The sequence below is a fragment of the Xiphophorus maculatus genome, chromosome 11, assembly GCF_002775205.1.
Source record: "Xiphophorus maculatus strain JP 163 A chromosome 11, X_maculatus-5.0-male, whole genome shotgun sequence".
NCBI classification, from domain to species: Eukaryota; Metazoa; Chordata; class Actinopteri; order Cyprinodontiformes; family Poeciliidae; genus Xiphophorus; species Xiphophorus maculatus.
In genome coordinates, this window is record NC_036453.1 from 558862 (window position 1) to 570726 (window position 11865).

Here is an 11865-nt window from a genome sequence, read left to right on the forward strand (position 1 = left end):
CTCAGAGATTCAAACGCAACTCATGGCCTGCTCTGGTGTTTGTCTGGTTCTTCTGTTTTATCTCCTGTGGCTTGCTGGCTATTTTCCCCCTTTTATTTGCATTTATTTCAGATTTTGCATTTTTTTTAGTCTTTACATAAATACACACACACACACAGAGCTATAGCTAACAATTATATTATTATTACTGATTTATTATATTAATTAATATGACAAATAATCAATGTCAGCTAAAAAAATACCCATTTCTGCAAATGTTTTATTTAACTACTTACAATTATTATATACAACATGAGAAAGGAAATGCAAATAAACAATTTGATAATCTTTTTGTAAATGCTAAATAAATATCTTGCCTAAAATGCAATAACGCTTGATCATTTGTAGCAAAGGATGCATCTGCAAATAAAATATAGTTCATATCTGCATCATTGTGTCTGTTTTATATTAGATTGCAGGTGATCTGAGATCAGCACTCTTCACACCTACCTCTGCAGCTGAGGATGATGTTGCAATCACAGCCAATCACTATGGAGACACAGTGGAAGCAGACATATTAGCCCCTGGTCCCTACAGACTGCACTTCAAACTGACCTGTCTGCTCTGGTATCTACCTGCCCACACAGCATCAGGCGAGCTAACACATGCTATGCAATCCAACTCTCCTGCCCACTCTTCACACACTCTAGTGGAACAATGCATGGCAATCTACTGCAGGTTGGGGTGTCTTACATGTACAGCGGTGAGCCAATTACTATTGAAGGACCCATTAAATCTCGTTTTAACTAATATTCAAACGTTTAAAGCCTCCAACTGCTTTTTGTATTGCTTGGATCATACTTTCAACATTTTAGGTTTTTCTTGACTTCTGAAAGGATTTCTGAATAATTTTGCTTTCATAAAATGGATATTAAATGAAAGAGGATGCCCTTTGACTCAGAGACGTTCATAGTTTACAACTAGCAATTTTTTTTTCAGCAAAGATTTAAAGATTTCAATACACTTTTATGTATTTGAATATGAGTGTGTGCTAAACTCAGCGTCTAAACACTGTGGAGCAAGAAAGGAAGATACTCTGCCACTTGTTCCAACATTTTTTCCATTCAACACACAACAAACAAAAATTCCACATCCACTTGCAAAACAGTGTGGCTAAATCTGGCAGTGTAGCTTCCAGTGCACGCACAAACACACAAGCAAGTAAAGCAACGCGGGACGATGAGCCCTAACCTCCTAGCACCCTCCCTTTCCTCTCTCAGAGCAGCCCTGCCCTCCACATTCCTCACAAGGAGCCCCATCCCCCCTACGACCTGTCCCAAATAGGAAACTTACCCCATTTTTCCCACCCACGCGGTGACTTCTTCAAGCCTGCACACTCAAATTATGCTTTGAAAAGTCGACTGAAAGACGGGGTGAAGGGATCCGGGGGAGGTCTGCAGGAGTGCACGCACACATGTACATACACACAGAATTATAATGGACTGCAGCATTCATCTATAGGCTCACATGTTCTTCTACACAAAACACATGCACATGCTCTCTTTACTCTATAAAGCGTTTTTGAAATTAAATATAAAATCACAGCTAAAAGTTTGCAATCATAGCAAAAACTATTACTTATAATTAATGCTATTTATTTTTTTTAAAGATCTGGTTAGTTTTTTGCTTTGTGGTTAAATGAGAATACAAACACTTGAGTTGTCAAAGGCCATTGTATTCTTGCTTTTTGAATTATATGTTTTTTACAGCAATATGTTTAAATACAAAAGTAGCGGAATTCAGATTGACCTCCTTAAAATTATCTCCTATTTTTGCAGTCATTACACATTTATTGTGTTATAAATAAATAAACAATTTTCACAAACAAAATAGGCACTGAAGTTAAGCTTGTGTCTTAAATGGAGTTCTATAATTCAGTCACTTACTTCTGATCCAATCCGAAGAGTAAAACCTGACCACTAAAAATCCGATCAGAAAATCCAAATTAAATCCGACCCAGCTTCGGACTGATTTCACACTGTGGGCCAGCATGTAGCAACACATTACACCGCCTTAAAAAATGTGCAAGAAGTTGAGTAAGTTGACCTCAGAGCTTGTTACTTAATGTGACACGTGGTCTGCAATGCAAACCTGTGTAGTTCTGTGAACAAAATGTTCTTTTTTTAGGAGGCGTGGTCCAGGAGGCCTATATCTCCCGGGGTAAAATACAGCCTGATAATGGAACACGGCTGAATAGAAAAGCCACATTCTCTTCCTGTCTGAACAACCTATGAGTGGCGCCCAATCTGTGGCTCAGAGATTCTAAATAAAATGTCCAAAATAAGGAATATGTCACCATGCCACTGTCATTGTATTAAATACATTATTGTGTTGTAAATATGAAAAATATAATTTTAATTCCAAAAATAAATATTCTTAATAACCTTACAACTAACAGTAAATTCAAAATCCAACTTCAGTTCACTGTAAAAACTAAACTATGTTCATTTCAAAGAAATTAAAATTAGTAGAACATAAAACAAATCTAAAAAAAATATTTATCCTCTCTCAAATAGCCCAATAAAATGGCTCCAGTTTAGTGGATGGAGCTACACTGTAATAACCAGAAAACTTTCTTCTTATCAGTTTGTTTTTATTTTCAACAATCTGTGTGGTCCGGCTGCTGTAGTGCAGGACAAAGGCCAAATGCTATGACAATACTATTGCACTGCTTTAGCGCATGGTACAGTAGTGCAACATTGTCAAAGCAGCTGACCTCTGCATGCTGGGACACACAGACACTCACAAAAACAAGAGGAGTAGCTGTACCACACACACATACCTTGCTCTGTGAATACACAACAGTCAACCACAAAATAAAGTGTCCAACAATTGTCCAATCATTCCAACTCAGTAGAAGCAATTCAGCACTGTTTATTTCTGCGTAAAAAATAATTTGAAGTTTACAGCAGGAGGGGCCAAGATGGCAGTGTGTGTGAGCCAATGCCCTTTTAATATTGCACTGCTCGTGTGATTTCACAGTAGTACAACAGAAAAAGGGCTTTGAACTACATGGTCTCTATTCAGTGCATCAAACTCTCATAGGAACACCAGCATGCAACACCTCACCTCCATCAATATGTTGTAGACAGTGGTGGGGGCTGCAGCAAGCCTCCTTGCAGCTATCATGATTAACATGTTGCAAGCAGACAAGCAGCCGTGAAACAACCACAACAGGCTTAAAAAGCCTACTGTGTGCTCCTAGTGTTAAATGCACAGGCCCCAAAAAGAGCATAAAATCTATGCAAATGGGGAGGGTGCTGTTACGCTCTGCATGGTATCATTTCGACACAACAAGAGAATATTAGAAGACAATGTATCTATGGATTTGTTCCAGTCGGCGTTAAACTGCAGGGAAACAGGCATGGAACCAAACAGACAGGCGAAGCTCTTCCTATAGACTGCAGCAGTAGCTGAGCTCTGCTGGGAGGAAACGAGGGAGGAGAAAACATATATAGGGCAAAGAGCACATTCCGAGATACAATACCAGAGACTTTCATTTAATACCTACTATTCCTGTCCCTTTAGCCAAAGTGGCAACGTGAAACCCTCCTCTTTTAGGAAACCGTGGTGTGGGGGAGTGGGCGCACAGGAGAGGGGGTCGGAAAGGAGGGAATGGGGGGGCTTTGTTATTTCCAATGTCAGTAGCCGTTTCCAATCAGCTGCAGAACTCCTTTTTCTGCATGGACCCTCATAATCCAGCCATGCAGTGGCAGCAAAAAAAGAAAAACAAGTTCCGACCACAGGCAGCGACCAGACTCCATGTCGTCCAAAGCACAACAGGCTAGGCTACAAACGCTACATGGAAATCCGGAGATATGGGATCTCTCCCCCGATAGGACAGCAGGGTTACACGGCTGCTTCACCGACGCTGCTGCCGCTTCTTCTTCGTGCTTTCCTGTCCCAACAGATCGAGCCCGACACGCTGCAGCCACGCTCAGAGCTCACATTCCTACACTTCCATCCGCAACTCAAACAAACACAAGGGCATGTGGCTCCGGGCCACATCCACAACGGAGCACAGCTGAACTGAGCATTTCTTCTAAGACCCTCTTTTCCACATAAACATGCTAACATTGCACAGCCTCGTTATTCCACTCTGCAACAGCAAATAGCAGCTCAGAACTCTGTGGACTTCTATGAAATGATAGAAGCTAAATGTTGACATGTTTTATAGAACAGTCTCCTGTAAGGAGCAAATTCTAAACAGAGAATTGTGTAATTATTAAGTTATAAAAGCTTTAATAACTAGCTTATTAAAGCTATCTATTGGCTAATTAAGAAACATCTTTCTAGGGGGTGAGGGGTCTTTTGTGTAGCCTTGGATCCTACTTTAATATCTGGAGAAGTGGTGGACCTTAAGACTAAGTTAGGTTTGACAAAGAAAGAAGGAAAGAAGAAAGAAAGAAGGAAAGAAAACTTGCCTGTCACCTACCTGTCAATCACTATCATTGTCAACATGCTCTCTCTCACGCTTTTACTTTAATCTCACTCAAATCAATGCGCGCGCACACAATAGCAGCTCCACAGTTGTGAGCAGCAACTGCTCCTAAAATCTCCGCCGCGGTCAGTCAGACCCAACAGCACCCACGCTGTGCGCGAGCTGCATGCCATCTCCTCCCCCATAGCGGCCAGCGGTTCTGCTGAGCGATACCTGGCGCTGGCAGGGCCGGTCCGTAGCCTCCGGCTCACCCAGCACAGGCTCAGCGGAGCTCTGCTGGTGGGTTCAGCGGACAGCTGCTGCCCGCCCTCACCGCCTTCTTCTCGCACAGCCGTCCTAACAGTCCGCCGCAGCGACTCCTGGTCGGGGGAAAACGCTGTTTCGTCCATTGGCAACCCTACGGCCTCCCAGCTTTGGACTCCATCTTTGACTAGTTGACATTCAGCTCTTGCCGAGACAAATTCCTTATTTGAATACCAGTTTGCCATTGGTTCAATTTACCTCTTCTGTCTGCTCTCATTGGCAGAAAATTTATCCCATCACCTCCATGATTGGTCGAATACGAAAGGGGCTGTCATTGTATAGTTAAATTTTAACAATGAACACAAATTCTCCTTTCCATTCACAATTTTTTCATTACCCGCCTTTGAGGAGCTGCTTGCTCTTCTAGCCTTGCAAGGGAACGAATATATAAACATAAGCCAGCAACAGCTGTCTCCACTGCAGCTGTATTATCAACTGCAGGGGAAATGGCAGTAAGAAACATCTCCAGTTTAAACATATGTGATCTGCTGAGGTGCAGTGGAGATCATTCACGATACCAGCAGTTCAGCAAAGAAATGAGCCTACTTACAGGAGCCAAAGATTTCCATGGAGCAGGAAATCAAGCCTGACTGGGAAAGTCATTGTTGTTGACGTGGGAAAAGTTGTATTAGAGGAGGCCAAAGGTGATCCGTATGTCGCGCTGATTGGGTGGGACGGAGCAGTACTGTGTGCAGAGGATGGGGTGGGAAAAGGTTAAAGGCGGCGAGCCTCTTTGGAGGTGCAGTGGTGGACGCTCGGAAGAGGGCAGCGGCCTGTGAAATCTGACATTCCTGACTAAGGGAGCTGAAATAATGGCATTGTCCGGCGGGAAAGACCCGCCTCCACAGCAGTGGGCTGAGGTGCATGCTGCAGGTTTAGCGCCGGATAGAGTGTCTGTGGAATCAGTTTCTTTCTTTCTGGAGATGTGATAATAAACAATCTTTTTATTTATAAAAATGTTTATTTTACTTTTGGATTTTTTTAAAGTGCACCTTGATATGTAGCAGAGAAAGAGCTAACAGAATGCGAATGAAAAACTTGCTTTTCCTTGTTCTTGTCAACAAAGTCTGCTGGATTTGATTTAAATGCCTCCACCCAACCCCCGTCCCCCATCCCCCAGCTCTAATGAGTGGTAGTTACAGTACATTTTATTATCAAGGAGTTAAACACTACTTTGACATTAAAAGACAAAAAATAATAAAATACCAGAAAATACCAGAGAGAACCGAACTTGGACGGACTGGAAAGCTGAGACATCTCGCTTGTTCCAGTCTTCTTTCCTTTCTTGCTCTACCCTCACTTTTGAGCAGAAACCTGACTGACTGCCATGACGTGCTTTAGATGCTATGTTAGGCACGCGCGTTCATGTGCGCTCATGAGAACCGTGCCCGAGCACAAAGCGGCGGTGCTGAAGTGGGGCCGCAGGAAGCGCTATGCCCATATATAGTAGTGACGGCTGACTGATTACGTTGCAGCCGCATGTGACATGAGGCTGCAGCAGAGACAGAAACTCTGTTCATCCGCCCGGCTTCGCTGCCTTATTTCATTTTCAATCAACCATTATTGTTTCTAACTTTTAACTCTTAAGGTGTCAGATCATCTTTAGCCAAGAGATTAAGCTTGCTACTGAAAAACCTGTTGAATCTTTAAATTTGTTTAATTCTACCTTCTGGCGGGTGCACATACATTTCAAACCTAACTACATTCATTTCTGGGACACATAGCCCCTCTCCCGTCTAAGAAGACTCCATGATATTTATTAACATTACTGATTTGTGTTTTCTTCACGGGACTGGAGTAAACTATGCCAAACCCCACAAAACCCCCACCTACCCTAAAACCTTCCAAATTAAAAATATTCTTCATTCAACATTAAACAATCAACAACATAACATTTATCTACTTGGATGGTCATTATGTAGTTATGTATCTCAAACCAATTTTAACCTAAAAACAATATCTCAAAGTGGAAGTCATGTTTAAAAAAAACACATCAAATATATAGTGTACATGACTGTGCAGCACCTCAGCAAATGCTTGGCAGCTAACCAAAGCGAACATTTGGTAAATCTTTAAGATCATCCAATCCTGTATATATATATATATATATATATATATATATATATATATATATATATATATATATATATATATATATATATATATATATATATATATATATACTTCAAACAGGTATAACAAACTGTATGCCAAAAGCAGAAGTTTTTTTTTGGTTAGGAACTGGACATCTCAAAAGTTTTCCTTACCACTCCTACAAATGTAGGAGTGGTAAGGAAGCAAAGGACTTCAGCCATGTTTAAGTGCAGGACCAGGCAGGATTGAATGATCTTAAAGATTTACCGAATGTACGCTTTGGTTAGCTGCCAAGCATTTGCTGAGGTGCTGCACAGTCATTTAAATCTGGGTTTTTCAAATTTTTCCATCCTTTGTGCATAAATCTTTCGCAGAAACATTTGTAGTACCCTTATTTCTATTACAATTTCTATAGCATATGGCTTATATTAAAGCTGAGAAAATTGCTGATACCTTTATAAAATATGTATTTTAGCTCTAAATCTAATTAGCTTGGCTTCTTTCAGTACTGGCAAGTTGCAAGAGAGGACTTAACAAACTTATTTCTGATATTGGACAATTAATTTATTTTACCTAATGGCCGCTGTAAGAGATAGTTTAGAAAATAAGTATTTTAATATGACTGTTGTGAATATTCCAACGTTCTACAAATGAACAAGGCATTTAGTCCAGGTTTGGTCATTTATTGAACTTTCAGAAACTATAGCAGCTGCAGTGCAGAAAAAAAAAGATAAATAATCTGGAAAAACCGACAAAAAACAATTCAAAAACACTTGCATTCTTATATTTTCTGGCTTTATGTCTGCTTTATGCTACACACAGATCTGTTGCCAAAACAACCAAGTGACAACAAATCCACTAGCTGACAGAGCAAAGATAACATTCAAGTATCAGGATTCAACACCAAACATGCAAATATTTCCTACACAAAGAACAGAACATTTAGTCTGTCACAGTTTTAGCTTTTTAGGTTTGATGTTTATTTTGAGATTAAATAAGCAAATAAGCTAAATGAGCTAGCAGCGGTAGAAGAGTTTGACCGGTGTGCAGCAGAACCTCAGTTTATTTGTTAGAGGTTTCATTTGAGGAGGCAAGACATTTGTTTGAGGGGGCATTGCCCCTTCTTGCCCCATCATATAGCCAGCCATGATTATTATAATTGTTTGGCCAGGTATTGTAAATGTCCCTATATGTAGCTTAGAAAATGACAGCATCATCTGGACTTCCTCTATTGTTTAAATGCATGGTAACCTTAATACTTCAAATTAACAAATTTGAAGAAAATACATTAAAAAAATTAAAAATTCTCCAAGTTCTTCTCAATATTCTTGAATTTACCTATAAAAATAATTTTGATAAGTCTTATTTTAGTGTAACTTTGCATGTCAGTTTTAGTAATAACAGACCCTTCAGGCCTAAGTCTAAAGTGTTGATGGTTTTTTCCTCCAATTGGTTGGTTCCTTGATATTTTAAAATTGAATCCTATATCTGGTCTGATATGTTGACGCCTATTAGTGTCAGCATATCAGATGGTGACACTAATAGGTCAGCATCTATTTAGCTTTGAGAGTAGACCTTTTAGTGCACATTTTACAGCACACAGCAGAGGGAAGCACCGAATTTAATACAATGTTTTAGCTGCTCGCCTTTGACATCCAGATGAATGCAGGGACAATCAAAGCTATGTAAACATCATTCATTCATTCATTCATTCATTCATTCATTCATTCATTCATTCATTCATTCATTCATTCATTCATTCATTCATTCATTCATTCATCTCTATGCAGTCAAGTTGTCACAGGTTTACATTAAAAGCAGGAGGTGGGTGATTTAGATCCTCAGACCACAGAAAGTGAAATGATGGTGTCAAGCAGCTACTATACATGACAGAAATTGCTGCAGTACAAGATTCAGGAATAGAACCGGTCAGTTTCAGCAGCAGTGTTTGGTTTAGGTTCGGTATAGGTTCAGAATAATGTCATAACCCAGGTGTGTTCAGCAGTAGTTTCCAATCTTCTTTGCAGTTTGACTGGAGAGTCCAACAGTTCCTTTGAATTCTGAGGCATGTCAGAAGTGTGACCACTCCTCTTTTTCTGCCAGGATTAGCAACCCACTCACAATTAAAACCTCTGAAGTGACCAGCTCTCTGAAATGAGTGTGGTGTGTTATTTTAGTTATTCATTCTTTGTGAGTGTGTATGAATATTAATCTGATCTAAATCAGAATGTTCTTTTTGAAGATGACAATAATATTACTAACTGTGGTGGTAAGGTGCTGGTAAAAAGATCAGCATAAGTTCATTAAGTTAGATATTCCTCAAAGTCACACAATGATGGAAATCTCTCTTCTATCAATGTCTTTCGGTTCTTTTCTTTTCAGATGAAAGCCAGATTAAAACACAGTAACAACATTTCAATGAACAGCCGACTTCAGTCACAGGCGGATCTTTTGCTTGAGCAAACTATACTGAACAAAAATATAAACACCCCATGTCAAATATTGTTGCCATGTGGAGTTAACAACTGTAAATGAGTATTTGCTGACATTTTATTGTACAAAAGTAATATTTCTCTTGATTTATGTATAATTTTTAATACAACTTCCTGTCAGTGAGCATTACTATTTTTTTTACTCAGTGCATGGGTGGGGCATGTCCAGTAAGTGATCAGACAAAATGAACAACGGCTGGACAATCCTTGGACTGGAGACAATAAAAAGCAATCCCAAATTGTCAAATTTTGTCACAAGTCACAATGCCTCAGATGTTGCAAGATGTTGGATGCAGGGATGTCCACAAGAGCAGTAGCTGTCCAGCTCATTGTCCATTATTGGGCCATAGGCTGTTGAAGAGTTTGTTTCCAACAGACTGACATTACTGCAAATTGACCTCATCCTCGTGTGACCACTCCAGCACAAGATCACCACATCCAGCTAGTCCATCTGTGGGATTGGCTAAGGCCAGCAACACACACACAGCTGATGAGACTATTGGTCTGCACAACAGACGCATCACACCTCAGACTGTCAGTAACTGCCTATGAGAAGCCAACTTGCATGTTCTGCAAATTCCTCAACTTGACCCCTATCTTGTTCAAAGGACTGTTAATCCGCCACAAATGGCCATACCAAGATGTTATCAATGCCGATATGAAGGTCAGTAATTATTCAAAATATGTTTTGAGGTTCTCCATATATTGCATAACCCAAATGTTCATAAAACTCTTATATTTGACATGGGCCGTTTATGTTGCTGTTTAGTGTATGAAGTATTTATAGACTTTATGGCACAAGTAAAAATAGAATTTGTTAATGATAGAATAAGTATTTAATATAAAATATCTTAGTGACCTCCATCCTATCCCATCTCTGTGTAGGGATTATAGAGTTGGTTGACTTTGCTGTTAATAGCTAAGCATACATTAATCTAAAAGAAAACTTAAAAAAATGTAGCAACAAAGATTCAGGGTTTGCTAGGGTCCATGAACATATAACTAGGTTTTAGGTTTTAGGTTTACCAAACCTGGGTGGTTTGTTCACTACTTTTGGTAAAGTTTTTGTACTGCTCCTAGAATGTCCTGAGTTCAAATCCAAGCCAGAGCTTTTCTGAATATACTGAAGTTTGCGTTATTTCACTGTGCGTGCCCAGTTTTGCCCTCTGTCCAAATTTAGTTATCTAAAATGTCCTTTGTTTGAGCTGGCGAGTTGGCGTCTGTCTCCTGTGGTCATTGCGCATGAGACAGGGGACACCTGGGTTGGCAGTCCATCACTGGGCAACACAGAGACACACAGGACAAACAAACATGCACGCATGCATGCGTGCATACACCAAGCAGCTAACTTAGCAGTCATGTTTTTGGATTGTGGTAGGAAGCAGGAGTACCCAGAAAACACTCACGCATTCATGGAGTATTTCAATGTTATTTATAAGTAATCTGAAATTTTTACTATTGTGTTGTAAAGAAATATACAGGTATGTGGCTCTGAGTTGGTATCAGTCTAGCTTTTGCACTGAAAAAGAATCCTAGAATGGGACTTGTTCTCCTAAACTTTTGTACTCATCCATGCTGCTCTATCTTTGCTAAGAATTGTTTTTAGAGTCTTAGAAGCAAGTTTCCAATTTAAGTAAGAATCCTCTGAATATGGGAGGCACCATTTTTATCCAACATACTAGAGATCTGTCTATCTTCCTCTGAGTTAGACAAGGAAACCAGCCTCCTATTTTCTTCTTTTAAGGGGAGAATAATTGTCTAGGGCTACTAACATTGAAGTTATAACAGTATCAAAAAAATATTTAATTTATGATGGGGTAGAAATAATGTTGCTCTTCTCTTCTCTACGGTTGCTTTATTCTGAAGAAAAAAACCTACTAGAAGCAGTTTCAGTCTTGTTTAATAAAGATCTACCAAAATGAAAAATTCTTTTAAGGGAGGTGAAGTCAGTGAGATTAAACTCAAACGTTATTAAAAATGGCTCAACAGGGTCATGAGAAAATACTATTATTCGTTTGTGTTGCACTCTGACATCTATAATATCACTTAGTTGTAACCCAGATTGTTTGCACCAAAATGTAAGCACAAGATCAAGAATATGAAGGGATTGGTGTTAAATGGAAGCTTTTGATAAAGCTTTCATTTGATCTTGGAGGCATAAGGCCTTGGAGCTTTGTGCCTCCAAGGCTCTCTGAAACTAGACCTGCTGGTTTTACTGTAGGTGGTTATTTTCATACATGAATGCTGAAATACATCATTATAATCACTCACTTAAAAAGGCTCAGGTGGGTGATAGAAAACTAAAACAGAAAAGGTTTATGTGTTTTGTAATTTTTGTAAATCTAACGCCATAAGACACTGCTCCTGTTTGAGGTATGTGAAGATTTTGAAATTTTTATCAAACTGATCAAATTAATCTATGTGATTATAACTGATTACATCATTAACTAACAAAACGTTTTGCAAAATATATCTTATGTTAACTAATAGGAAGTT

The 11865-nt window shown here is 39.4% G+C and overlaps 1 long non-coding RNA gene across 1 annotated transcript; it reads right to left on the reverse strand.

The window, feature by feature from the left end:
- Positions 1-350: 350 nt before the first annotated feature.
- LOC111610145 lies at positions 351-2127 on the reverse strand. The gene is made up of 3 exons (XR_002753515.1): positions 1926-2127; positions 1333-1433; positions 351-528 (listed from the first exon to the last, which is right to left on the reverse strand). It is a non-coding gene; the product is annotated as an uncharacterized LOC111610145 (long non-coding RNA).
- Positions 2128-11865: the final 9738 nt, after the last annotated feature.